The sequence below is a fragment of the Ambystoma mexicanum genome, chromosome 5q (genome assembly GCF_040938575.1).
Source record: "Ambystoma mexicanum isolate Mex_15411 chromosome 5q, UKY_AmexF1_1, whole genome shotgun sequence".
Lineage (NCBI taxonomy): Eukaryota > Metazoa > Chordata > Amphibia > Caudata > Ambystomatidae > Ambystoma > Ambystoma mexicanum.
This window is the reverse complement of record NC_090933.1, coordinates 1350232447-1350258545: the sequence shown is the minus strand read 5'-3', so window position 1 is coordinate 1350258545 and position 26099 is coordinate 1350232447. Positions and strand designations below refer to the sequence as shown.

Sequence of the window (26099 nt, the reverse complement as noted above, 5' to 3'; positions counted from 1 at the left end):
AACTCCAACGTCACTTCCCTGTGGAAGAGCCCGCAACGGCTGCCTTCCCACATAACGATGTGGATGGGCCACACCTCAGGTCCCACTCTACGAGGCCTGACACCAACCCTCCCGATTTAGGTGGAATATTGCTATTTTTCACGTTCTCCCGCCTAAAATAATTCTAGCCCCAATGCATGCCTATGGGGAAATTTATTTCTCCCGAATTCTCTCCTGAAATCTCCCTCCTAGGTGCCTCAGAAAATTGGCATGTATGGAAATGGTGCATTAGGCAATGTTGCCTGAGTGCATTGTGCGCAGGTTTGTTTATAAAACCCTGTTCACGCCATCTGTGGTTGGGCGGGGTCTCCAAGTGAGCGTGGCTCAATCATGCTGCCATGGGGATGCAGGATATCACACAACACCGGGATCTCGTACCCCTATCAGAATTCACCACCATGACTTGGTGAGGCTGACGGGCCTGCGGGATTCCACTCCGTCCCCCCCTATGGGGGGCACATCGGTACACGGACGGACAAGCCCAGTCCCTAATGGCTCGCTTCCGCCACATGTGAGGATGGAGAACTCAGACAGTACACCACAGTACTCACCACAGTACACAAAGGAGAGAGGGAGAATGGAACTGGAGAACCTGAATTGTTGTAAGGGAGGGGCCAAAAGGGGGGAAGAACAGGGAGAAGGTTAGCTGATGCGAGAAAATAGCTGAGAGATGAATAAAGAACAAATGCAAGATAGAGGAGGTGAAGAAAAGCAGGCAGAGGAAGTGTTGAAAGAGGGGGAGGATTGAAGAAACCTTGGGACGGTGAAAGAGGATGTGGCAGAAAGAAGAGAACGAGGAAGGAGAGTGAGGTTGGGGCCGGTGGCTGGAGGAGTAGACCCCCGGGAGAGAGGGAGCCAGAGAGGGACATAGTAAGAACCCCCTTCCAGTTTAAGGACAGCTCCTGTCTGGATCAGAGCCATACTGGAAGAGCAGCCACTCACAAACCCACTCACAATGCCAGTCAAACAGTTTCGAAAGGTCTAAAACATGGGAGTGAGAACCAGGGAGAAGGAACACCAAGAGTTATGGGGTAACAGTCTGCGGGAAACTAAAAACTAAGCAAAGCAAACCCAGAGAACTATAGGGTCCTCCTAAAAGCTAGGGTTCTGTGATTTTTGCTGGGAAACACCACACCAAATTTACTGAGAATGTGGAGAACATTTTTCTGGAACAATTTATTTGCCCAAGACACACTAGAACGCTCACTTGGATATCCGTGCAGAGCCTGTTGATGCAGGTTCAAATCCTGGCAGGGGCAAACTCAGCCCTTCCTCCTTCCAAGGTCGATAAATGAGCACCGCACACCGTGGGTAATAATACGTAGCGCTATATAATAAAAAAGAAAAAAATTAGCCCTGAGAACTACACCACCACTGAGAAAGATCATCCGGAAAAATCTTAGTCTGGTTCAGACCCTACATGCTTATTTGTGACATCACATGTATACGTGTGTTAATGATAGCTTTATTAACCCTACTCCCTGGTCTGGCTTGCTTGTCGATCAATATCTGCCCTGTGACAGGTTCCAAGCATGGACGTATGCTGGCTGGACATTAACATATGGACTACAGCTATCATAGAATGGTGGGACATGAGCATTCACAGCAGCAGCTGGCATATCAAGGCATATTATGCCATTAGCTACTCATGGAATGGCTGCACATGGGCATATGCTGGCTGGAAATCAACGTATTGGCTAATGGTGTTACTTGAGCATTCACAACAGCAGCTGCCGTATCATGGCATATTATGGCATTAGCTATTCATGGAAAGGCTGCACAAGGGCATATGTTGGATGGAAATTAACTTATTGGCTAATGGTGGGACCTGGGCATTCACAGCAGCAGCTGACATATCATGGTGTATTATGGCATAGGCTACTCATGGAAAAGCTGCACATGGGCATATGCTGGCTGGAAATTTACTTATTGGCTAATGGTGCGTCTTGAGCATTCACAGCAGCAGATGGCAGATCAAGGCATATTATGGCATTAGCTACTCATGGAAAGGCAGCACATGGGATGCTGGCTGGAAATTAACGTATTGGCTAATGGAGGGACTTGAGCATTCACATCAGCAGATGGCATATTATGCCATTAGTTACTCGTGGAATGGCTGCACATGGGCATATGCCGGATGGAAATGTACTTATTGGCTAATGGTGAGACCTGACCATTCACAGCAGCAGCTGGCATATCATGGCATATTATGGCATTAGTTACTCATGGAAAGGCTGCATATGGGCATATGTTGGATGGAAATTAACTTATTAGCTAATGATGTGACCTGAGCTTTCACTGCAGCAGCTGGCATATCAAGGCATATTAAGGCATTAGCTTCTCATGGAAAGGCTGCACATGGGCATATGTTGGATGGAAATTAATTTATTGGCTAATGGTGGGACCTGGGCATTCACAGCAGCAGCTGACATATCATAGCATATTATGGCATAAGCTACTCATGGAAAGGCAGCACATGGGATCCTGGATGGAAATTAATGTATTGGCTAATGGACGGACTTGAGCATTCACAGCAGCAGATGGCATATCATGGCATATTATGCCATTAGCTACTCATGGAAAGGCTGCACATGGGCATATGTTGGAAGGAATTTAATTTATTGGCTCATTATCTTTTATTTGTTTATTATTTATATCGCACATCAAACCCTGAGCTAGCTGGGCGCTTGAAAACCTAGAGGTTACATACATAATAAGGTAGGCAATTTACAATCTGGTGTGGAGACAACAAGAGAGACCCTGGTTACAGGTGGGTCAGATAACAGGAGATAATGTACAGTATTATAACTAAACAAAAGATGATGAACAGTAACAACATAGACAATGATCAGATAACACGGCCATAGCGTTTTAGTGATGATTCTTGTTGCTCAGTCAATATTTTATTTTGGCTTTAAAAGTGAGGAAGGAGGGTTCCTGTCTAAGAGGGATGGGACTAGAGTTCCATCATTTGGCAGCTTGGACAGGCAAGCTGGCTCATCCAGCGGTTTTTAAATTGTACCTTGGTACCACCAGGGTAAGGGAATGAGAAGATCTGGTAGAACATGTTGGCGTTTGGTGTTTGCAGATTTTGTCCACCAGCTATTTCGGGGCTGAGTTTGTAAGGAATTTATGCACGATGGCCAGGGTGCATAGAGTGATTCTGTCATGGATGGGCAGCCAGTTGGCATTATGTCTGTGGTTGGATATACGTCAAGACCTGGGGAGACTAAGTGCTGCTCTCAAAGAGTTATTTTGGAGTACCTGGTGTCTATTTAGATTGTGTTCAGAAGAACCAAGGAATAATGTGTTGCAGTAGTCATGTTTAGAAAAAGCGAGTGCTCTATCCAGCATTAGGCAGCTGCTTGTAGATAAGTAAGATTTACAGCTGTAGATAAGTTTATTAGTGTAGGCCATGCCAGACGCCACACTGCTGACCTGTTTTTTTAAGAGAAAGAGTTGAATCGAGGTAGACCCCCAGTGTTTTTATCTCTTTAGAGACGTTGATCATATTAGCATCAATGACGAAAGATGTGTATCTGGTGTCGAGTTTATTCAGGCGTGTCTGAGTACCCACGATCATTAACTTGGTCTTGTCTTCATTGAGGCAAAGTCTGTTGCTGGCCATCCAAGCTTGGGGGGGGATGAGGACTTGAGTGTCATCTGCGTAGTTAGTGTAGATGACACACAAGTTGTCCAGGCGGTCGAAGAGCAGCTTCGTAAAAATATTATATAGTGTGGGTGACACACCAGATCCCTGAGGGACACCACACAGTATCGGTGTGGGATCTGCTGAGGCCGAAGGGGAGAAGACTCTGGTGGCCGATTTGATAAGAAGGATTTAACCCAGTCGGATGCGTTAGTGGAGAATGCTTTGTTAGAATTTGTTGTTCGACGAGGTCGAAGGCCGCAGATAAGTCGAGGAGTAGGAGGACTGTTTGTAAAGACTGAAGGGGGTGTCTGTACTCCTGCTCTCCATATGGTAGAAGAGAGGCACAGAGGAAGCCAGACAAGATTCTCTATTGTTGGTTGCAATGGACGAGTAATCGGGGCCTAGCTTCTCAGGAGGTGATGCGGGCTGGTTCTTAAGTACAGTGTAATCCCCACGCACCCACAAAGGAATGTCCACACACTGTATTAGTAAAAACACAGTCTTTATATAATTAATGTTCAAGGTTATGTACAATATCACAATAACTCATTTTGTACTCGGTTATCTATAATGGCAAATATACAGTTCTACGTGGTACCACAATCACTATTCGATCTCTTTAAAGTGCATCAACTGTACGGTTAAATGTCCCACAAATCAGTTCGTAAAGGAAGCCAACAATATTTATAAGAGGAAAGCAGTTGGTTAGAACAATTGGCAGAATACTGGCCCTGTTTACCTAGACACAACTCTGTGTGGAGATCCCCCTACCTGGGCAACCTGTAGAAATACAGATATATCACAAGCCCAGTCCATATATTGTTCCCAAGAGTCTTTCCAATAGTTCCTCAACCCCAAAGTACCTGGTGTTGTAGAGTTCCTCATTGGGAAATTAACAGCCATTCTTGAGTGCACTCCCTTTAAGGCAGGAGCCACGGTGCCACAAGGGTGTCAAGTCGCCCGGCGTCTCTGTGGTCTTTAGGTGGCGGGAAACTCACCGGCGGATGCTCCTTGGCGCATCGACGGCCTCGACTTTCTCCAGCGGGAGAAAGTGGTTGACGGTGCGTACGAGAACATCCTTGGATCAATTGTTCTTAGGCAACGGGAGTAATGCGGCTTTGGTCGGAGACGGCGGTTGTCGATGGTGATGGATAACAATGCGAATGCTTCTCTTTGGGATTCCGTGGCAGTCCCCATCTCCGATCGGCAGCCTTTCATAGGTTTGTCTACCAGGAAGCTTTGGCAAAGATCAGCTGGTGCAGGATGGTCCCTCGTAGCTCGGGAAGTGGTCTCCTTACGAGGTCCTCTCTTGGATCAGTTCTTGGAGACACAACCGTTTTCAAATCGGTGAAGTAGAGCAACAGCAATTCTTCTCTTCCAGCAGGGCTTCAAGGTCAAGCTTTAGTTTCAACTCCAGTTTCTCTTCAGCTTCTGAACGATTTCTAGCAGTGAGAGGCCCCCAGAAATACTAGTTGATCTCCTATTCATTCTGCTGGGTCACACTCAGGCAACCAATCACTCAGAAGGGCATTCAGCAGTCAGTCAGCCAATAAGGCGCACGTTGCATTCAGGCCATTCTTCTCCATCCAGTCACTCACAACACAGAATGTGGATTTGGACAAGTACCCCGCCATTCGACACTACACACTGCATGCATACCAGTTTCGGTCAGGGTTGTCTCAGTCATTGTGTCAAACACCAGATACCAGACATCCACAACAAGAAGTGTCTATTCGTCACACACTCCATTCACCCAGGTCCCACCCATAGGTGTACCTATGACATACGGTCGTTGGGAAGGCTTCAGCCAGTCTGGTCGGCACTTCCCCACACTACCATATATGGAACTTCTACCCAACAGCCAGTCAGGGGGAAGGGATAGAGTCAGGGCTTCCGGGACTTCGGGAAAATGAAGTTACAGGCGATGGAAGGCAAGAGGCCACGGGAGCCATTTTGTTTCCATCAGGAATCTACCAATTACAATGAAAGGGCCTGGGCATTCCAAAATGGAGGACGCTCAGGGCAATAGTCATTTCAGCACGGCGCTGCCTCCAGCCCGTACCCTGCTCTGTGGGCCACCCACAGGTGCCCAAAAACATACACTAGGGGCACACGGTTGCACCCCCACCCATGGGTGCCATAAGGGTATCCCATGGGTCTGTACACCACACCAAAAGAAATAGCTGCACCGCCAGGAGTTCCACATGAACTCCTGTGCGGAAAACACGACAGAACACACAATAAAAAGCAGTAAAGGACAAGGATACGGAGGCCCTGTCCCTCCAATGCATTTCCAGCATCACACAGCTAGCTTACCTTTGTCCTTCGCCTCGTCCATTTGGATCTTGAGATCCAGGAGGGCTGTCTCAGTTCTGTGTCTGGGTCTGAAGCCTGATTGTCCTAGGAGTTCATTATCCTCTAGCTGCTTCTGGATTTGCAGATAAGCCACCCCTCCAGGATTTTTAGAAAGAACGGGACGGTGGTGATGGGCCTATAATATGTGGAGACATTTGGATGTAGTTTTTTTTTTTTAAAGAGTGGCATAACCCAAGTTTCCTTGAGGTTGTGGGTACCTGATTGGAGGGGAATGAGGAATGTATCTTATCAGGGTGGTGATGAAAGAGGCTAGGTTTTAACTCCCTCTTTATTTATGGTGGATGGGCAGATATCCCTTGGCAGTGGGAGGGTTTTAGGTTTTTTATGATGTCTTCAACTTCCTTTGAAGTTACTTGTGAGAAGGGTGTGCAAGAATGTGGGGTTTTTGCTGGGTCAGAGGCAGGCTGGGAGCTGATGGTAAGGCTTGCCTTTTTAGCTTCGATCTTATTTTGGAGTAGAGTGGTTTTATTTGCGAGGGCTTGCTGGATTTTTGTACACCATTCTGCGTCTTTGTGAGGGTGGCCCCGGGGATTCAAGCTCTTTTAGGATGCTGAAGAGTTCCTTGGTACTGGATTTGGCATTGTGGATTCTGGAATTATAAGCTTCTTTTTTTGCAGAAGGGATAGCTGGTTTGTAAATAGCAGAGGCCGTCGTAAATGCAGTTTTGTTGGTGATGGAGGGTGATTTACGCTAAGTGTATTCTGCTGATCTTTTAGTGTTTCTGAGGCTCTTTAGTTCGGGGGTGAACCACTTATTGAGGTGAGCCAGGGGTTTGGCTTTCCTAAGTTTCAGAGGGGCTGCGATGTCTAGTGCCAATTTAAGAGTATTGTTGTAGAGGTCTACCAAGTTAGGAGGGTCGAGCTTCTTGAATTTAATCTCGTTAAGGATGTCACTAATGAGGGGCTAGAGGCTGTCTATGGTGATGTCTATGGTGATGTTGCGACGGTTTCTAGAACGCGAGGGGGGTGCTAATATAGCTTTGGTGGGAGAGGATCCAGGGATGGAGCACAAGATTAAGTGATGATCTGACCAGGCTACGGGTTCATTTTGATGATGGGACCTGAGCATTCACAGCAGCAGCTGGCATATCAAGGCATATTATGGCATTAGCTACTCATGGAAAGTCTGCACATGAGCATATGTTGGATGGAAATTAACATTGTGGCTAATGGCGTGATTTGAGCATTCACAACAGCAGCAGATGCTATATCATGGCATATTATGGCATTAGCTGCTCATGGAAAGGTTGCGCATGGGCATATGCTGGCTGGAAATTAACTTACTGGCTAATGGTGAGACATGAGCATTCACAGCAGCAGCTGGGATATCATGGCATATTATGGCATTAGCTACTTATGGATAGACTGCACATGGGCATATGCTGGCTGGACATTAACTTATTGGCTAGAGCCATGATACAATGGCGGGACTTGAGCATTCCCAGCAGCAGCTGGCATAACATGCCATATTATGGCATTAGCCACTCATGGAAAGGCTGCACATGGGCATATGATTCCTGATAACAGGCAAATGAGGATGCCAGTAGCATTAGCTGTCGCCAGGTATAATGCCTGTCTTTATGATTGTTATTGATGTCATCTGAAGTGGGATATAATGCCTGTGTCATGCTTTATCTTTACCTGTAGGACAACATTTCCAAGCACCCCTGGTCCTTCGGAGAACCACATGCCCTGATGAAGGCCAAGTGCTGCTTGAAACCTGCAAGACGGAAACATTTTACATCTCTTGATTCTCAATTCTTAGAAGGCCTTCTTCTACCCCTGTCAGTTAACAATAAAAACTATTAAAGATTGTGTGCTATTAGGTTATGGACAAAGTCTTCCTCTCACGCTGCTGGTAGTAAAGATGCATAAATATTGCCACCCATTCTGTGACTGTTAAATAAAGATACATTTTCTCAAATGTTTCCTGTTCTCTTTCAATGAGGCCTGAAATACATTAGTAGTGAAGTTTGTCATCCTAATGTATGGGTAAGCAGGGGAGTGCAATTATAGCACAGTGCTTACACGTATAAGTGAAGGTTTCTCACAAGGACAGTGTGCGACCCTGGACACAATGCTTGGTCTTCGCTAAGTTACAAAACCTTGTTACGTGGAGACCCCAACGATTCTCCTTTTATTGACCTTCTTGTAGGACGTGGAGTTTGCTGCTAGCCATGTTGTTGTTGTTTCTCAGTCTTTGTGCCCACTGTTTTACACACCAATGATGAGTGCAGTCTCCAACCGAGGTCATTACTTTATCTACTGGGTTGAGCACTGGACTTGCCATTTTGGACACTGGGATATCATTCGGCAGACTAAGGGACAGGGACTGATGCAATGGTGTGTAGAAGGCTGCCTGCCTACCTCACAACAGCCTTGCAATGCCACTGGACATTATTATTATCATTATTATAATTATAATATGTATTAATAGGGTATATTTTGAGCGCGGACCTTGCTTTGGGAAGCATCGGAGTGCTTTACAATCATAGGGGGAAGAACCAGAGCCACTGCTAGAGGGGGTATACGGGAGCTATAGCCCCTGGTCTTTTGGTTGAAGCCCCAGATAGAATCTCAGGAGCTACACCCAAAAGGCTAACTAGCCCCCAGTCCAGACAGTTCCAACACCAGCGTAGCCCCGGGTCTTTTCCAGACCTAGCAACACCCCTGGGAAGAACACAGTGAGGGAAGCAGAGAAAAAAGGAGTGGGGAGCTAACATGGGAAGGTGGGCAAGTGGCCGCATGGGGGAAGACAGTGGGGAGCAGATCACCAAGTCTTAGGTAAGGTGTGGACCTAGGTATTAAGGAGAAGCCATTCCTTGAATAGGAGGGTCTTGAGCTCTTTCCTGAACTGTAGAAGCAATGGGGAAACTCTAATGTTGACGAGGAGGAGGTTCCAGAGTCTTGGAGTGTAGACAGGGAAGGCCTGTCTTCTGGGTCTTTCCTTCCTGCACTGTCGTGATTCGAGTCTGCAAATGTCCTACACTTCTGGTGGATTGAAGGCCTCCGGAGATGCCGAGCTTCTCAGTGACATAAATTGGGGACTTCAGAATGACAGACTTGTAGATGATGCCACATGATTTGAAGATAGAGGGCTTGGGGACTTCAGATGACAGCCTTGTAGATGATGCCGCATGATTTGAAGATAGAGGGCTTGGGGACTTCAGGATGACAGCCTTGCAGATGAGGCAACGGGGTTTGAAGATCATACGGGCTTGCAGTGGCAATTAGTGCAGTCTGATGAGGATCAGAGTTATGTGGTCAAAATTGCTGAGTTCTTCAATGAGTTTTGCTGCAGCATGCAGGACACATCTTAGTGGTGCCAGCGTAGTCGCCGGAAGGCCTTCCAAAAGTGCATTGCCACCATTCAGACAAGGCTTGGACAGCAGATCTGAAGCTGTTTTCTGGGATGAAGGGCTTCATTTTCTGCAGGAGAGAAAGTTGTTACCAGGCTGTTAGTGCCTTCCTTGCTGTGTGCTGTTTGAAGGAGAGGTGTCTGTCAATGTTGAACCTAAGGGACTTGGCAGAGGAGCCAGCTGGGCTGTGAATCCCTTGAGGTTCAGAGCAGAGAGCTGGGTCTGGATGCCAGGGTGTTCGGTGTTTTTGGTCAGCAGTAGGAATTTTGTCTTGGAGGGAATACGCTTAGGGTAAGCACTGGACATCCAGGACTGGATCAATGTGAGGTAGGCCTTGAGCCTGTGGAGGTCTTTGATGGAGGAAATCTTGACGTTGTTCTGCGTGTCATCTGCCTGTTGGTGAATGTGGATGTTGTGTGGAAAAAGGAGGTTCTGAGGGGTTCCATGTACAGATTGAAGATCACGAGGGGCAGGATGGATCCTTGCAGAACCCCACAGGTTATGGGTAGGGTTGGTGATCTGGAAAAATCCATTTGTATGCAAGGTAGAATCTGAACCAGCTGAAGACGATCTGGCTGATCCCCATGCAGGGATGTACATTGTCAGTGAGTGTCTCGTGGTCTACTGTGTCAAATGCTGTTGAGAGGTCAAGGAGAACTAGGAGGAAAGGATGGCCATCCACAAGCATTTTAAGGGCAATGTCAATCACCTTGATGGTAGCTGTTTCTGTGCTGCATCTGGGTCTGAAGCCAGATTGGTTGGCTTCGATGTGTTGGAGGAGTTGTGGGGCTACTGCTTTCTCAAGGATCTTACCTAGAAAGGGAAGATGGGTAATGGGGTGGTAGTTGCTAAGATCACCAATATCCAGTTTTGGTTGCTTAAGAAGTGGGAGGATTTGTCCGGTGTTGCATGTCAAATGGAAGGTGCCTTCAGTTAGGGAGCTGTTCATGATTGTCAGGTAAGGGAGGAGTGCTTCATTTGGAAGGATCTTGAGTAGGTAGGCAGGGAGGATGCCATCTGCATTCAATGTGGTCTTAAGGGAGGCTAAGGTGGCAGTGAGGTCGTCCATAGTTAATGTCTTGAAAGTTGTCTAGATAATTGTGGTTTTGCGAGATGAGATGTGTAGTGTGCTGTCAGTTGTGGCATTGGGGTCTATATGTTGGCCGATCATGTGGTCTTCTTGATGAAGAAAGAGTTGCTGCCAGTGGATTTTACGGTGGAGTGTGCTACAGGTGGGTCGGGCAGAGGGTTGATGCAGTGCTTTATGCCTTTGAACATGGCTCTGCTTTCCTTGCTGGGCTTGGCTATGGTGTTTAGGTAGTAGTTGGGCTTCGCAGCGGTGATCATTCATCTGCGTGTAGCACAGTAGTGTAGGGCGAGGTTGGATGCGCTGCAGGATTTTTGCCAATTCTTTTCTTGTTTTTAGATGATTTGTTTGTTGAGGTTGAGTTCTTGAATGTACCAGGGTGCTGAAGGTAAAGATTGAAGGTGCACTGTTTCACGGTGGCTGATGTTGTTTGTGAGGGTGGTCTTGAGTTCTTGGAGAATCAAGTTGCAGTCCTGGCTCTTCAGCGGTAGACCAGCCCAGGTGAGGTGGAGTTTGCATCAGGATTTGCAGCAGTTGCTACGGATGGCTGATAGCCAGTGGATCACACTCAGTGCTGGTGGTATCTGGTCCCAAATGTTAGAATGGAGCCGGGGCGTGGCAGCTTGGCTCTGGGCACACTGTAGTTCCTGGGGCAGATATTTTAGGGCACTTAAGAGTCTGAAAGAGTGAGTGCTAAGGGGAAGCCTAGCAAGTGGCGTGGGCTCCTCAGGACCATGAGAAGATGTAATGAGGACTTGACAAACATATTGAATTATTAAGATCACAAGAGGTCTGAGTGTAGCAGGACCTTAGAAAATGTACAGGCTATAGTGGAGCTTCCACATATGCAGGTCTTATGTGACAGAATGGGCAGCTGGATAGTTGACACATGTCATAAAATCTTTGCCATCCCAGTGTTACGTTTCAGGTGGTTGGTGGTCATTTAACATCCCATATTGAGTAGGTTCATCCAAAACTGTTGGAGTTGGAATCCGGAGATGTCTGCAGTTTGTTGTACATCTGTGTGTCATCTGGACAGTTGTGGAGGTAAGTCCATAGCATTGAATCATGTGATGCAGAGGGTTTAAGTGGAGGTTGTAATGAAGAGGAAGAGGTTGAGGCACTGGAGAATCCATAGAGTGTCATTCGTGGGGTGAGTCGAGGGGTGGGAGGAGAGGGAGATATCTGATTTTCTCTCATTCGGAGAGGAAGAGTTTGAAGCACTGGAGAATCCATAGGGTGTCAATCGTGGGGTGAGTCGAGGGGTGGGAGGAGAGGGAGATATCTGATTTTCTCTCATTCGGAGAGGAAGAGTTTGAAGCACTGGAGAATCCATAGGGTGTCATTCGTGGGATGAGTCGAGGGGTGGGAGGAGAGGGAGATATCTGATTTCCTCTCATTCGGAGAGGAAGAGTTTGAAGCACTGGAAAATCCATAGGGTGTCATTCGTGGGGTGAGTCGAGGGGTGGGAGGACAGGGAGATAGCTGATTTTCTCTCATTCGGAGAGGAAAGGGAAACTTGGGATCCCGATCTATCTGAGTGTGTGGGTTGGTTAGGGCTGAGAGGGTAGAAAGGTCGCCCGACACTGTGACCACAGGACTTGGAGGTTCCTTCTAACACTATTTATTTTATTGCAAAGTTGTCTTTAGCACACTCCCAAAATTGGGCAAATATTTCAGGGTTTATAAGCTATTGCATATACCGGGCCTGGACCTCTCATCACTTCTTTTGTTTTCACCCCCACCAACCCTCACACTTCTTCTCCATTCCTCCTTCTCTGATCCCTTCCTCAGATCTCTTCACAATAAGGGTCACTTTTTAATACACGCTTAGCTTTTTCATAGCTCTGTGAATACTTGCTGCATATACCCAACTAAATGATACACATTTGATCACATGTGCGAATATGGAAAGCAGGAACACCCCTCCCTGAATCTGAACATATTCATGCAGGTCACACATAGGTCTCGGGAGATCTACATCAACGTGGGCCTTACCCCATGAGATGAACCCCTTTATTTGTCAGGAATAAAGGTTTTCTCTTGTGCTGAACATCAGATGCTGGCATATAGTATTAAAAAGTGTCGTAAGATAAATGTGTCCACTGCCGGGGCAGGAATGTTTCACCTAAATTCACTCAAGTGAGAAAGTGCAGCTATTCACCCCGAACCAATTGTAGGATTTCATAGGTGGGAATGGTGCATTTTCACTGCACAGATTTCAGGACCATTTGGTAAAAAGCTTGGAATTTACAATCGGTTATTCAGGAGAGTCATTAACAACACACAAAAGCATATGAAACAGTGCAATAGATGCCCGGTCATTAACAGCACACAGGAGCATTTTGCCTCACATGTTCATTCTAACTGTGCTCACAGCAAATCATTGGGCCTAGTCTCAATAACATGTGCCAATATTGTCACTATATGACACATTTTTATGCTCCTTGTGCCAAAGGAAAATCTTGAAGCCTGCCTCAACAATGAAACCACTTCTTTTGGTAGATTGCCATAAGAATGCAGCTATGCCCCATGACAAAAGAATCGGTCTAGCTGGACACACAATGAATCTACTACTCTTGCACTCTCTCTTGTCAACTTCAAGGCACCCATCCACTTGCCAGCTCGATATGGGTAGCTAGTAGAGACCTGGTCACCCCTAGCCAACCTCTCGTTGGGTAAAATACACACACTCATTCCAAACTCCTCTGACAAATTTCCCATAGTTGGAATTCGGTCCCCAGAGGGCGTTCAACTTACAGCGAGTTGGAACGAGTGGGGGCTGAGTGATAGAGCGGCACCTGCAGGCACAGGAGAGGTGCACACCATAAGCCACCCGAGTAATCAAGCTTCGCATTCTCACCAAAGATGGCACCTGCCTGCCAGTAAAAAGAAACAAATGTGCCTTCACCTACACAACTAAGGAGTAGATAGAAGGCCCATCTCTACGCAGACATTTAATGGCTTAATATTCATAAAGCAAGTAGCTTTCTCTATACTGTATGTCATTTAATATAAAGCAGGTTTTTAAAGTTCATATAGTTATGTGCCCAGACTATATACAAACTGGATTCAAACATAGCTGATGGCTTATACATTCAACAGAGTATTGGAAAAATCCACCAGGATCCCTGTGCAGGATGGATGCTACAGGCACGTCTGATGTCAGAAATACTGCAAGGAACATGAACATGCGTGGCGCTGTATTACTTACAAGGAGAAACTCAAAGGCTCCCCTCCAGCACGTGACAATCAGTTTTTACCTCTGGCGGTTATTTATGTAGACCCTCTGCCCAGGCTTGATGTAGTGACGCAGGATTCCAGGTTCCCTTGGAAGAGCCTTTTAGATTTTTTAGTAATCACATCACACACTTCTTAGTAATTCGTGATAATAGTTCACATTGTCGTCAAAAAGCTGGACGTTACCACTAGATACTGCCAATGGGGGGACCTCACAGGATCTCATGTAGGCACACAGCCTGTAACCCTATTTGCATGAACTTGCATGCTCATTTTGTCTTTCCACCACCCCGGCAGTTTATGGTTGATAGGGACAGTGGGGCTTTTGCTGAATATTCAGTACATTACCAAGCTCCTGTGTCAATTTCCCTGTGAAGTGTGCATCACTATCGCTGTTGATACTCACTGGCACTTTAAAGCATGGGATAGCGTTGCATAGGTCTGCCTTAACTATAGCCTGTGTATCAGATAAGCGGGATGGAGGCAACGCTATCCATTGTGTGAGCAGGTCCACAAGGACATATGTTGTAAACCTGTCACTTTTGCCATCTCAGTGAATAACACTGTCATGTCTGTACTAACAGTCCTCAAGCCCACAAGTTATTACATTGATGATTTGCCAGGCAGTCTTTCTTGGCATCCCTCCAATTCCTTGTGCAATACTATCATTATTTTCCTTAATCTCCCTATGTTTTAAGTATGGGCGCTGCCATATTGAAGGACTACACCGTTTCTCATCTTATGAAGAATCCTTCCCCAAACCTTGTCATTCTAAATAATGAATGCCCTACTGCCAGACACAGAGAGCTGGCTTAAATATTGGAGAAGGTGGTAAAGTTCCAATTGCAGAGTCATGTCCAGAAATGTCAGAGTTTCAACCATAAACAATAGGGCTTTTGTCCTAAGCTGCATTATTGACTGTGTGGGGTGGCATTTTAAGCTGTTTTGATGAGCGCCATTTTTTACTATGTTATGTTATATTTATATTCAAAGTGTTCGATACCATTGGCCGCAACACTCTTCGGTCACGTTCATCTGCAGCAGCTGGATTTTCTGATCAAGCTTTGCTTGGTTCTGCTAATTTCTGGAGGGTCAGTCTCAATCTTTTAAAGTTTGCTTCTTTCTCTATACCTCTATTCCAACTTGTGGGGTCCCCCAGGGGTCTTCTTTGTCATGCCTTCTTTATTATATTTTCATCCAACCTCTATACTAATCTTTACCAAGCATAATATAAACTCACATGTGATGGCACTTATATTTACGTCCGTAATACCAAAGGTACTGGGAACCTTCTGAGTGTTGCTTCTTGACTGAATGAAGTTGCTGGCTGGATGATTAAAAAGGACCTCTGCTCAACCCCTCAAAAACAGATGTTCTCTAATTTGGACCCACACTCCTACTTTATGATCCCACGTGAACCTCTCAGCCCCCTTGGTTTTTGCTCTGCCAGCAATGTTAACCACCTACGATTCATCTGCCAACCCAACATGGGCTGTGAAGAGCAGGTGGAAATCGTGCAGTTGCTTTTATTTCTGACCTTGTCAGCTGCATCATGCTCTCTCTTTCATCTCACCAGAAACTCACCCTGCAGTTGTGGGAGCCCTTGTTAGTTTTAAAAATTGGATTATAACAATGTTCTTTTAGCCGGGATCACAGAGTGTCAGGTGGTCTGACTATAGTCTGCGCAGAATGCTGCAGTCCGTCTCATTTATCATGCACTCACATTTTCCTCTATTTCTCTGCTTAGAAAGTCTGTACACTTGCTCCCTGTTAGGCAAAGAAACCGTTTTAAGATGCTCTCCTTGACCTTTAAATGTCTGCATGGTCTTGTTGATCCTTACACGTCCAGGAAAATCCAACTTCACCAACGTACATGGACATTTCAATCCACAAAGACCTTTTCTCTCTGATAGCACTGAACATTTACCTCTTCTTCTAAATATTTGTGTTGCTTGCTGTTAATTTCAGTCTACATTCCTTCTTGTTCCATCCAGACCCAGTTGAAGGTCATTCTGCCTGGTTATGAACGCTTTCTATGAATAAATACAATCATATTGGACTTGTGTAAAGTGCCCCAGAGTGCTAGGTGCTGTAGGCACTTTGAAACACATGTGTGTATAGGCGCTATATAAATAAAGTATCAATATCAATAAGTGTGCTACCTTTTCAATGTCCACACCTTTACCCACATGTAACTGTTGACAGATTAAAGACTTGCCACGAATGTTCTGCAACTTGTAAAAACCCTCGAGTATCCATTTTTGTGCTGTAGCTCAGATGTCCTTCACATGAGTGCCAGAGGTTATCATCTGGAAGCGTACAGTCTGCCTTGCTGGCATGCATTAGTTTGAAAATCATACTTGAATTTTGGCCAGCTCTTTGAATGTTGTATAAGGTGAAACAATGGATTACCTGTAGACCTAAGGTAACAATTTCTCTGTGAGGGGAACAAAGGAAACGGCAGGATCCTTTGCTGGTCTGTCTGCCAGGGCATTTTTCCGGGTGACGCCATCTCTAGGGACATGGTACGCTGCTCACTTTACCATGGCCAATTCTTTGTGCAACTCCAATGATTCCAGAATGACATTTACATGAGATCCATTCTTCATGGGGTTACTGTCCGCTGTCAAGGAACCTCTTTCTTTCCACAACATTTGTGAGTCATGTGCCATGCCAAATGCATAGTGAGGATCTGTAGAAGGGTTACTCGCTTATCTATCACTAAAGTGCATGCCTGCATTAATGCTATGAGCTCTGGACTTCAGCAGGAAACACATCAGACAATTGAGCACATTCTATTAATGCATGTGTGGTACATATTGCATAACCAGCTTTGATCTCCCCTCAATCAATCCTCAATGAAAGACCTAGTCACATAGATTTCCTCATCTGAGTTTTGCAATCAGATTTCAAGCAGATTCTTCCATGGCCTTCCAAGAACCACTGTTATGAACACGTAGCCATGCGGCTCGCGGCCAGCCCAACTCAGCAACAGTGAAGGAGGGTTTAAAATTAATTGAACTGTAATGCTTTAACTGCATTGGACACTGCTACAATAAGGGGTGAACCTAACACCACCTTTTTGGAGGATGGGACAGCCAAAATGGCTGCAGCTACCAATTGGCAATCCTGCTGCAAACAGGCCTAATGCAGTGCTGTAATATGCAATAGATAGATGTTTATCACCATGTTTTTGTGATAAAACTGCCTGTGCGTGACTATCTATTTTGTAACAGTACAATATGAAGAGTTTCTTACAATTAGGCAGCCTAAGAGCTGTTGCACCAGTGTGACAGGCCTGGGACTTGAATCTTTCAAGGGGCAGTAGGCACCCCTCCCAATCTGGAAGTTGCAAAAGCCAATCCTACCCCTGAGGTGGGGTGAAAGCATTTGGGGGGTGGCAGTCCCTGCCTTCCTTAAGCGTGTAATGGGGTTTAATAGCATTGGTACCATTGTCTCTACCGCAACGCCATACATACATGCAACTCACCAGGCCGCTTCCCTTTTTCTGTCAGAATCTACCATTCCTGCCACTGATTAGTCTTGTGATGGGACCACACGCTGCACAAGTACAACCCGCTTGCCAAAATCCAGAGGTCACACAGAGGCCTCCATTCATCACTACAACAACAAAAAAGAAGAAACAAACTTTAGCCAACTTACAGAGTGGAGAGACCTGCACTATAGACCATTCCTTTCCCGCTTGAAAAACATGGTGAATGCTGAAAAGGGGGCATGGCTCACAAACATTTTTCAAATGTGCCCTGCCGAAACCCAACCTCTTGGGGAAAAAGAGACTTAGATTGGTCCAGTAGACAGGTGACTGAAACAACCAATATTAACCCGAAGCATGACTGAATCATGGGAGGATGGGCCATAAACAGAGTCAAACAGCAGAAAAATGAAATGTGTTTGGGTGAGGTCAAGGGAGGAGAAGGTGCTGAGTGGACAGTGAAGAGACGTGTTTTGGAGATTGTGGTGGTGGCAAATAAGGCATTCCACCGACCTGGACATCCTCGATCATCGTGCTGATATTCAAGAAGGGCGATAGGTCAGAACCAGCTAATTTAGCTTAGTTTAGTTTTCTTATATAGCACAGCTAACCCAAGGGTCGCTGGGCGCTTATACTTAGAGAAAGGGGTTACAAACATCAAAATATAGAACCTGACAGGCGAAGGAGAGGTCAGATACAGTTCACCTCATTACCAACATAGATACTGAAGGTGTGATACAGATCACCTTAAAGGCAGCGGCCAAGAGGCAGAAGCAAGAAGTAAGGGAGAATTACTATTAATTACATATATACATTGTTATTGGTTATATGTAGACATATATTTACATAGATTAGGGAAAATTTGCAACTCGACAGAAGAACCGCACCCTCAGGGAGTATGTGGTTGTCAGGAAGGGGATTAGAAATGCTTAGGAATCGTTTGGCCCAAAGAGCCAAGCTTTAGGTTTGGCTCTAAAGGACCAGAAAGCAGGTTCTGATCTGATGTCAGGAGGGAGGGCGTTCCATCGTTTGGCGGCTAGCACTGGAACGCTGGCCCCTCCTGCTGTTTTTAGGTTGAATTTTGGGATTGTAAGCTGGTTGAGGTAATTGGATCTGGCAGGCCTGTTGGTCTGGTGTCTTGTGAATTTACCTGTCAGGTACGCGGGAGTTGTATTGGCAGGAACTTATGAGCGGTGACCAGAGTGTGGATGGTGATTCTGTCCCGGATGGGTAGCCATTGAGCTTCTCTTCTGAGGGAGGAGATATGGCTTGAGCGTGGAATAGTGAGCGCTGATCTGAGGGCATTATTTTGCAGCACTTGGAGTTTGTTTAAGTTCCGTGCAGAGGTCCTGATGAAAAGTGTGTTGCAATAGACGAGCTTTGAGAGAATGAGAGCTCTTGCTAGTGTGATGCAGCTGGAGGTGGACAGGAAGGGCTTACACGCGTTGAGCAATTTGTTAGTATAGGCTGTGGTGGAGGCTAAGGAGTTGACTTGTCTGTTAAGTGTCAGCGTGGATTCAAGATAAATACCCAACGTTTTGACTTCCCTCGAGACTTTAATGATATTCCTGTCAATGTTAAAAGACTCAGAGCAGGAGTCTAATTTGTTTAAGTGAGGTTGAGAACCAATGATAAGTAACTCAGTTTTATCATCATTTAAACAAAGGCTATGAGTGGCCATCCAAACTTTAATCTCTAAATAGATGCTGTTAATCAGTTTGGTGATTTTAGAATGACATCCAGTGAGTGTGACGAGGATCTGGGTGTCGTCTGCGTAGTTGGTATACGTGACACCTAGATTATCGAGGCGGTCGAATAATAGTTTGGTGAAAATATTATAGAGTTTGGGTGACACACATAAGCCCTGAGAGACACCACAGTTAATGGGCACTGGTGGAGCAGAGGCTGTGGGTGAAAAGAGCCTGGTGGTTCTGTTGGAGAGAAAGGATTTATTCCAGCTGCCCGCGTTCGGAGAGAAGGCGGAAGCTGATGTAAGGTGTTGAGTGAGGATTTCATGGTCTACCAAGTCAAATGCAGCTGAGAGATCCAAGAGCAGGAGAATGGCAATCTTTCCTCTGTCTTTAAGCTCATCCATCTGAATCTTGAAATCTAGCAGTGCTGCTCTCTGTACCATGTCTGGATCTAAAACCGTATTGAGGAAGGCCAAGTAGATTGTTGTCTTCAAGGTGTTTTTGTATTTGTAGATAGGCTGCACGGTCCAGGATCTTAAGAAGGAATGGGACCATTGTGATAGGCCTATAATTCGTGGGTACATTGGGGTCTAAGTTAGTTTTTTTTTTTAGGAGGGGCATGACCCAAGCTTCTTTGAGATTGTTGGGTACTGCACAGTCTTTGAATGATGCATTTATCAGAGTGGTGATAAATGGGGCTAATTCTCTTGCATTATCTTTGATGATGAAGCGGGGCACATGTCACCCTGACAGTTAGATCGTTTGATTCCTGAGATAATATTTTCCGCATCTTTAATGGTGATTTGCGAGAATTGGAAGGGGGCACGCAGTGGAATGTTGTTCTTCGGGTCTTTGGGAGAGTGTTATTTAGGAGGTAGGTTACTTTTTTTGTGTTAATTTTGGATTGTAGGAGAGCTATTTTATCTGAAAGGGCTTTTTGGATATTCAGACACCAGGTCTCATCTTTAGAGCAGGCATCGATGATAGGGGCAGGGGATTCTAATTCTCTCAGGATGGTGAAAAGTTCCTTGGAGCTAGATTTAGCATTCAGAATTCTTTCATTATAGATTTTCATTTTTGTCCTAGTGAAAGGTTTTTTTTGTAGGCAGTGGCAGTAGTCATATATTTTTCCCTATTCGATGGAGTGGGAGTTTTTTTCCAGATGGATTCTGCTGCTCTTTTTTCGTTACAGAGTATTTTCAGTTCTGGGGTAAACCATTTGTTTAAGTATGGAGAAGGTTTAGCTTTTCTAAGTTTAAGCAACGCAATCTGGTCGATTTGTTGCTTCATGGTGATGTTAAAGGTGTAGATTAGTTCTGAAGGGTTTGTAACAACGTTCAGAGGAGTATTGGTGATAAGAAGCAGCAGAGGGAGGAGTAAGTCCGGGGTAAGGTTGCGCTTATTCCTTGATAAGGTGGGCGGGACTGTAGTGGTAATGGAAGCAGAGGGAGCTTTTCCCTGGATGGAAAAGGTGATGCAGTGGTGGTCTGACCATGCACAAGGTTCATTGTTGAGTATGGTGGTGGTGCAGTTAAGGTCGGCCAACCAGTCCAAGGTTCTGCCTTTATCGTGTGTGGGTTTGTGGATGCGGGAATTGAATCCTATTTGGGAGATGGTGTTCTCTAGTGCAGTGGCCTAGATTCATGTCTCCTAGGAGGAAGATCTGAGAGCCAGGATTGGTATTTTGGGTGACGAGGGTAGCGATGACTTCCTCAAAAGACGAGATGGGGCCAGCTGGGCGATATATGAGGTGCATGAGTATGGTACTAGAGTGTGATAGGGGTAGTTTGACTGAGAGTAACTCTGCAGACGGGAAGTGGGAGCTGGTACATTCTCAGAGTCCTATGTGGGCTTTGGCAATGAATGCTACGCCACCTCCTTGGCCTGCTGTTCTGTATGCTCTAATAATGGTATAGTTATCGGGTAGTGCTAGTGATGGGCCTGAAGCTTGGTTGAGCCAAGTTTCAGAGATACCAAGAAAATCTAGTTGGTTTGCGATGATGAGGTCAGCAATATCAGAGGAGTGGGCTACTAGGGAGCAGGCATTAATCAGGGCTCCTTTGATGTCAAGTGGGACAATAGTGGTGTGTTTGATTGGATTGGTTTGTCTGTGCGTAGCATCAGTAGTAGGAGTGGTAATGGGATCTGATGGGTAGTGTATTTTCTGGAGAGTATTTGGAGGTGCTTGCATAAAGCAGGACCCTAGTCTGGAATTGCGTGCACTGAATGAGCATGGAATAAATGGTGTGGGTAGGGTAGCAAAGCAGGGGATCCATTCTTCGGGGGTGAGGTGGTTGCATGTATCCAGGCGGGGAAGACCCATGGTGGGGGTAATGTAGGTTCGATGTGTGGTACAGTGCTGAGGAGACTTAAAAGAAGGAGCATAAGCGCAAGAGCTACAAGGAGAGGGCTGGCCATTCGGGCGTGCAAATCTGTGGCAGCGGTGATGATAGCCGTAATACTGTGGTTGTCATTGGCAAGGACAAACAAATGGAGTGATACTGGGGTGCAGATGGGTATGGTTAGGGGGTATCATAAGCCATAAATTCAGTAAAGGGCAGCAAGGTAGGGCAATAAAAACTGGTCACACACAATATTTGCACATTAGGTAATAGCAGAAGGTATCACGTGAATAAGTTTGAATGGAAATGGGTGGCAGTCGATGCAGATAACACAAACAGTATGATCATAGGCAGCAATACCTCAGAAGATGTGAACAGGCAAATAAGGTGTATGGGGCAGTAGGTAATGGATTTAGTAAGTGCAGCTTACCTATAGAGCGTGATTAATAAATTGTGGGGCAACAACATTGTTTGACCAAAGAGGCATTTCTGTTGCAGGCAAAGGCTACTCACCTTAGAGGCAGCTTAGTAAGTCGTTGGTGATATACTGGTGGACTTCTGGAGCGCAGTGTGAGCATCCCTGACAGTCCTGAACAGGCACGGACAGGTAACTGCCTTGTTTGGGAGGCCTTAGTCGAGCGAGGCCGGCTTCCGCCTCCGGTCGCTCGCTATTGGCTTAATAGCCTTGGTGAGTTAAGTTGATAGGCAACTAGAATAAACAAAACCTAATCATGCTGGGCGAAATCCATCTTAAGTATCAGCATTTACAGACCTATCGCCCGTCTTGATGTAATGGGCAAGATCTTTGGAGCCCTGATTTTCAAAGCCTTAAACATCTGGAGAAAGAGCACATGTCACTTTGATAAGCGGTGAGCTGCCTTTGAGAAAGGCATAGGAACAGCTTTAAACCTCTTCATAATCAATCATATTAAGTGAGCTACAAAGGCCACCCTGGGAGCAGGGTATATTTGGCATCAATCGATCTGGCCAAAGCCTTTGACCTTCACACAATGGTGTCTGCACAGTAGGATGCATTTAGTCGGTTACATCAATAATGAACTTCCTAACAAAATATTCTTTGGCGTGGAGGGGAGTTGGGGGCATGGCTTTATGGCACCATGAGAAATCTGTAAAGTTGCACAGTGCCCAACCACTTGAAACAGCCTCTGCCTCTGCCTATGGGCCTCATCACGAGTTGGGCTGTATTCCCGGCTGTAATACCGCCGACTGTAATAGCCCTAGCACCGACCGGTCCGGCTGTATTACCGCCGGATCATGAGTTGGGTGTTAACGTAAATCCCCATTCCCCATTGGGTCCATTGGATTCAATGGGGTATTTTCAGTGCTAATTATGCGGGCTAATACAGCCGGCGGTAATACAGCCGAAAACAGAGGATTTTCACCTCCAGAGAAAGGCTGGAGGTAAAACAGCCCATTTAGCGCCCAACTCGTGATAGGGCCAGCCCTTAAATGCGGCTGTAATACCGTTACCACCGCATTTAAGGGCTACAGCCCAACTCGTGATGAGGCCCTATGTCTGTGTTTAGTGAGTATATATGGATTGTGGAGTTTTGATTGCCATTCAATAGATGACATTTTAGCCTGCTAGAGGTTCCCTCCCCAACGTCAGAGACACATTTGGACAGAAGCTCTAAACGTACTGCATGTGTTTTCTCACATTCGATAAAAAGATGTTTCTCTGTTTCCAGATCAGGTGTTTCTTCACATATGTGGCAACCCCGGCCCCCTGCGTGGCCCCCAAACATCTAATGTACATAATACATTGAATCTAAAGCGCATGACGGCAGCTCTATATCTGCCATCCAGGAACATTCCTAGCTATTTTGGAAGGGTATCTTTCCATGACACGGGACCATCATTCTGGTTCTCAGATGAGGAAGCCTTGCCTTCATCAGTGAAATCTCATGTGTTAGTGGGTGCACCCAGGCCCCGGGCAGAGACTGGAGTCATGGCAGCACAGTCCAGTCTTCATTTGTGCCAACCAATCTTGCTCTCTTAAAGCATTCACCAAGTCAGCTCTTCAGCTACAGTTGGGGTTCTGATTTTCCCATTGCTCATGTATGTGCAGGGGCTGATAAGAAATAAAATATGATTGGCTTTGACAACCCTGGTTGACAATCCAGGCTTCCTTGGTCAAGTGGTCTTCCAAGCAGTTTGCCATTAACTGACACCTATCCACCAATAAAGGATTATGCGTGGTGCTCATGTTGTGGAGCCCTTCTCTCTTCTCCCTCTTCACTTCCCTTTACTCATTTTCTACCCCTCTCCTTCTCATGGCTTGTTCCTCCTGATCTCTCTCCTCTCCTTAGCTTCCTCTGCTTGTTTCCTATTCCCAATTTCTGGACTCCTTGCTGTTCCTCTTACCCAACTATTCCCCCCTCTGTTCTTTGCTAATATCTTCTTCAAGTGTTCCCTCTCCTTCACCACATGTCTCAACATCCCCCTCTTCTGCATTTCTCCTGCTCGCGTCCTCCTCCAACTTCCGTTGCTACCTCCTGTCTTCTCCTCTCCTCCTCACTCTCGTTTCTTAATCTTCCTGCAATCCTGGATACACCAAAGTTCGAAATAAGGGTTATGTGCCGGTGATACAGATATGGAAGGAATTGAGGAGACATGCTGGATAGGTGACCCCACCCCCTTAGCGAATAATCCAATTACCAGAAGTGTATTTGCTGCCATGAGCTAAGGTGCAGACAGAGCTTGGGTTAATAATGGTGGAATATATTGATTGAAAGGTTGATCTAAAACCATTCAGAGACCTTCTATCAATACCTGTAGTTTAGACACACCATCTAGGCACAGTTGAATGAGGGGCCAGGTGTACCAGAAGCCACCGCAATGGAACAGTGGGTGTTAGAAGCTGTGATTACCAGAAAGCCAATCTCAGTGCTGTATCAGGCAATAGTGAACAACATGACAGACCAACTACAGAAACTAAAGTAAAGCTGGGAGACAGATCTGTGTGATATAGGGGAGGAGGCTGGATGGAAGCATTATCTGCCCCAAGGAAATTGTGGCCAATAGCAAACTCAGGCAGATGCAGTTTAGGATACTGCACATGGTGTACTATTCTCCGGACTGGGCCCTCAAAATGGGTAGGAGGGTCAAAGCGGTCAGTGTTAAGCGTTGAAGAGATGTAGGTACTTTTCCACACCTCCTGTGTTCACTTCAAGATTGGGAAGCAAACATGGAAGATACAAACTGGGTCCTTGGTTGAGAATGACCTGAGCACCCTAAACTAATTCTGCTTGGAATTAAGTGAGAACGGTCATAGTAGATACTGTGACAAGGTTGACAATAATGTATGTACCAATACCAGTATATTTTCTGTTTTTATTGAGAGACGACTTACAAATAAAGGACACTGGGGCTCTGAGTTTAGGGGGGGGCCCGTTTATCTCTGCCCTCAAACTTGAAGTTGACTCCTACCTCCCTAGCCCAGGCTCCCCGCTGTCTAAACGACTCCCCACACTCTCGTCCTGTCTCCATTTGTTTTTTTGAATTTTTGTTCAGTGCCGGCCCTACTCAGAGGATTTCGGACCACCTTACAAGATTCAAAGGTAAAAGGTGGAGGTTAAACAGAAGTTCAATCTTGTTTTCAGAATAGGACAGAAAGATTAGAATAGACAAGTGGTAAAAGGGGAGATGGCGTGGCAGAGTTATGTGTGCAGAAACTGGTATGTTATTAAACTCTTTCTGATCGGGGGTGCAGTGCGTATGTGAAGAAGTAGGGTGTTTCATGCCCTGGGTGCCCAGTGGGTAAATACTTGCTTTTGTGTGTATGTTCGTTTGTAGAGTTCAATGTGTAGGAGATGATGGCTTGCTTGTCTAGGGTTTGTGTGGGTGATGGGTTTGAGTTTGTCATGAAGGTAAGATGGGGTTTTGTGTGGTGGATGGCTTTGAAAACAGTGCCGAGTCCTTTGAAGGCAATCTTCTGGGGTACAGGGAGCCAATGGAGCTGGGCAAGCGCGGGGGTAATGTGTGAATGTTTGAGTCCAGTGATGAGAGCATTTCTATATTCCAGCTTGGAGAGAACCAGTGCTTGGACTGCAGTGTGGAAGTCGCCAGAAGGAAGAATGTGCCTGATTTTTCATTAAAAAGTGTAGTTGTAGATTGCATTTTTGGTGACAGCAGCTAGGGTTTCTTCGAAAAAATATCCCGCGACGAAAGGACGTCGTACCAAAGGAAAGGGGGTGTTGCTGGTGAAGCAAAGCTATTTCTCTGATGTGTAGAGGGACATGTGGGAGTTGGCCATGACAAGTTCTTTGATTGGGGGGGGAGGTGAAGGCTGGCTTGTGTCTGGGGAAAGCAAAAGAGGAGGTATTGTATTTTGAAAGAGCTGGGCTTGAGGAAGTCATGCAAGTGGTCATAGTGGTGAGAAAGCTTTTGAGGATGTGGAGTTATGAAGGGGATGAGATTTGAAAGTATATTTGTGAGTCATCTACATATTAGTGGAAATTGATGTTGTATTTGTGTTACGCTCACCTGATTCCCACAGGGGCGTAGATCGAACCCAGACAGCTGCGGCCTCCACCAGCGTGAAGCGTAGGGCAAAGATGACCGTCTGGACGGACCCCCTCAGTCTTGCAAGCTTGACTCGTAGAAATATTCTCCTGTAGATGGAGAAAGGTATTTAGCCCCGTGGGTGTGAATGCAGAGCCCCTCCCTGCTCCCGTTCTCCCCACTTGCCACCTCCGATATTCCTGGTCAGTGTTCTCACCTTATATTTTTGATTGGTGAGCTCTCCATCCTGCGTGGCATGCTTGGGCGCGTAGTTACCAGTTACTTAACTGGTTTTAG

General features: G+C 45.9%; 1 protein-coding gene across 5 annotated transcripts in view; it reads left to right on the top strand.

The window, feature by feature from the left end:
* LOC138498132 (lymphocyte antigen 6E-like) overlaps positions 1 to 26099 on the top strand; it is a 1052795-nt gene that overhangs the window by 146617 nt on the left and 880079 nt on the right. For 3 of the 5 annotated variants that reach the window (XR_011278706.1, XM_069622000.1, XM_069622001.1), the window contains one exon: positions 7714 to 7990. The exons of the other annotated variants lie outside the window; for them this stretch is intronic. The gene's annotated coding sequence lies outside the window, so the exon portion shown is untranslated. Of the gene's footprint in view, positions 1 to 7713; positions 7991 to 26099 lie in introns of those variants that run through there. 5 annotated transcript variants of the gene reach the window in all.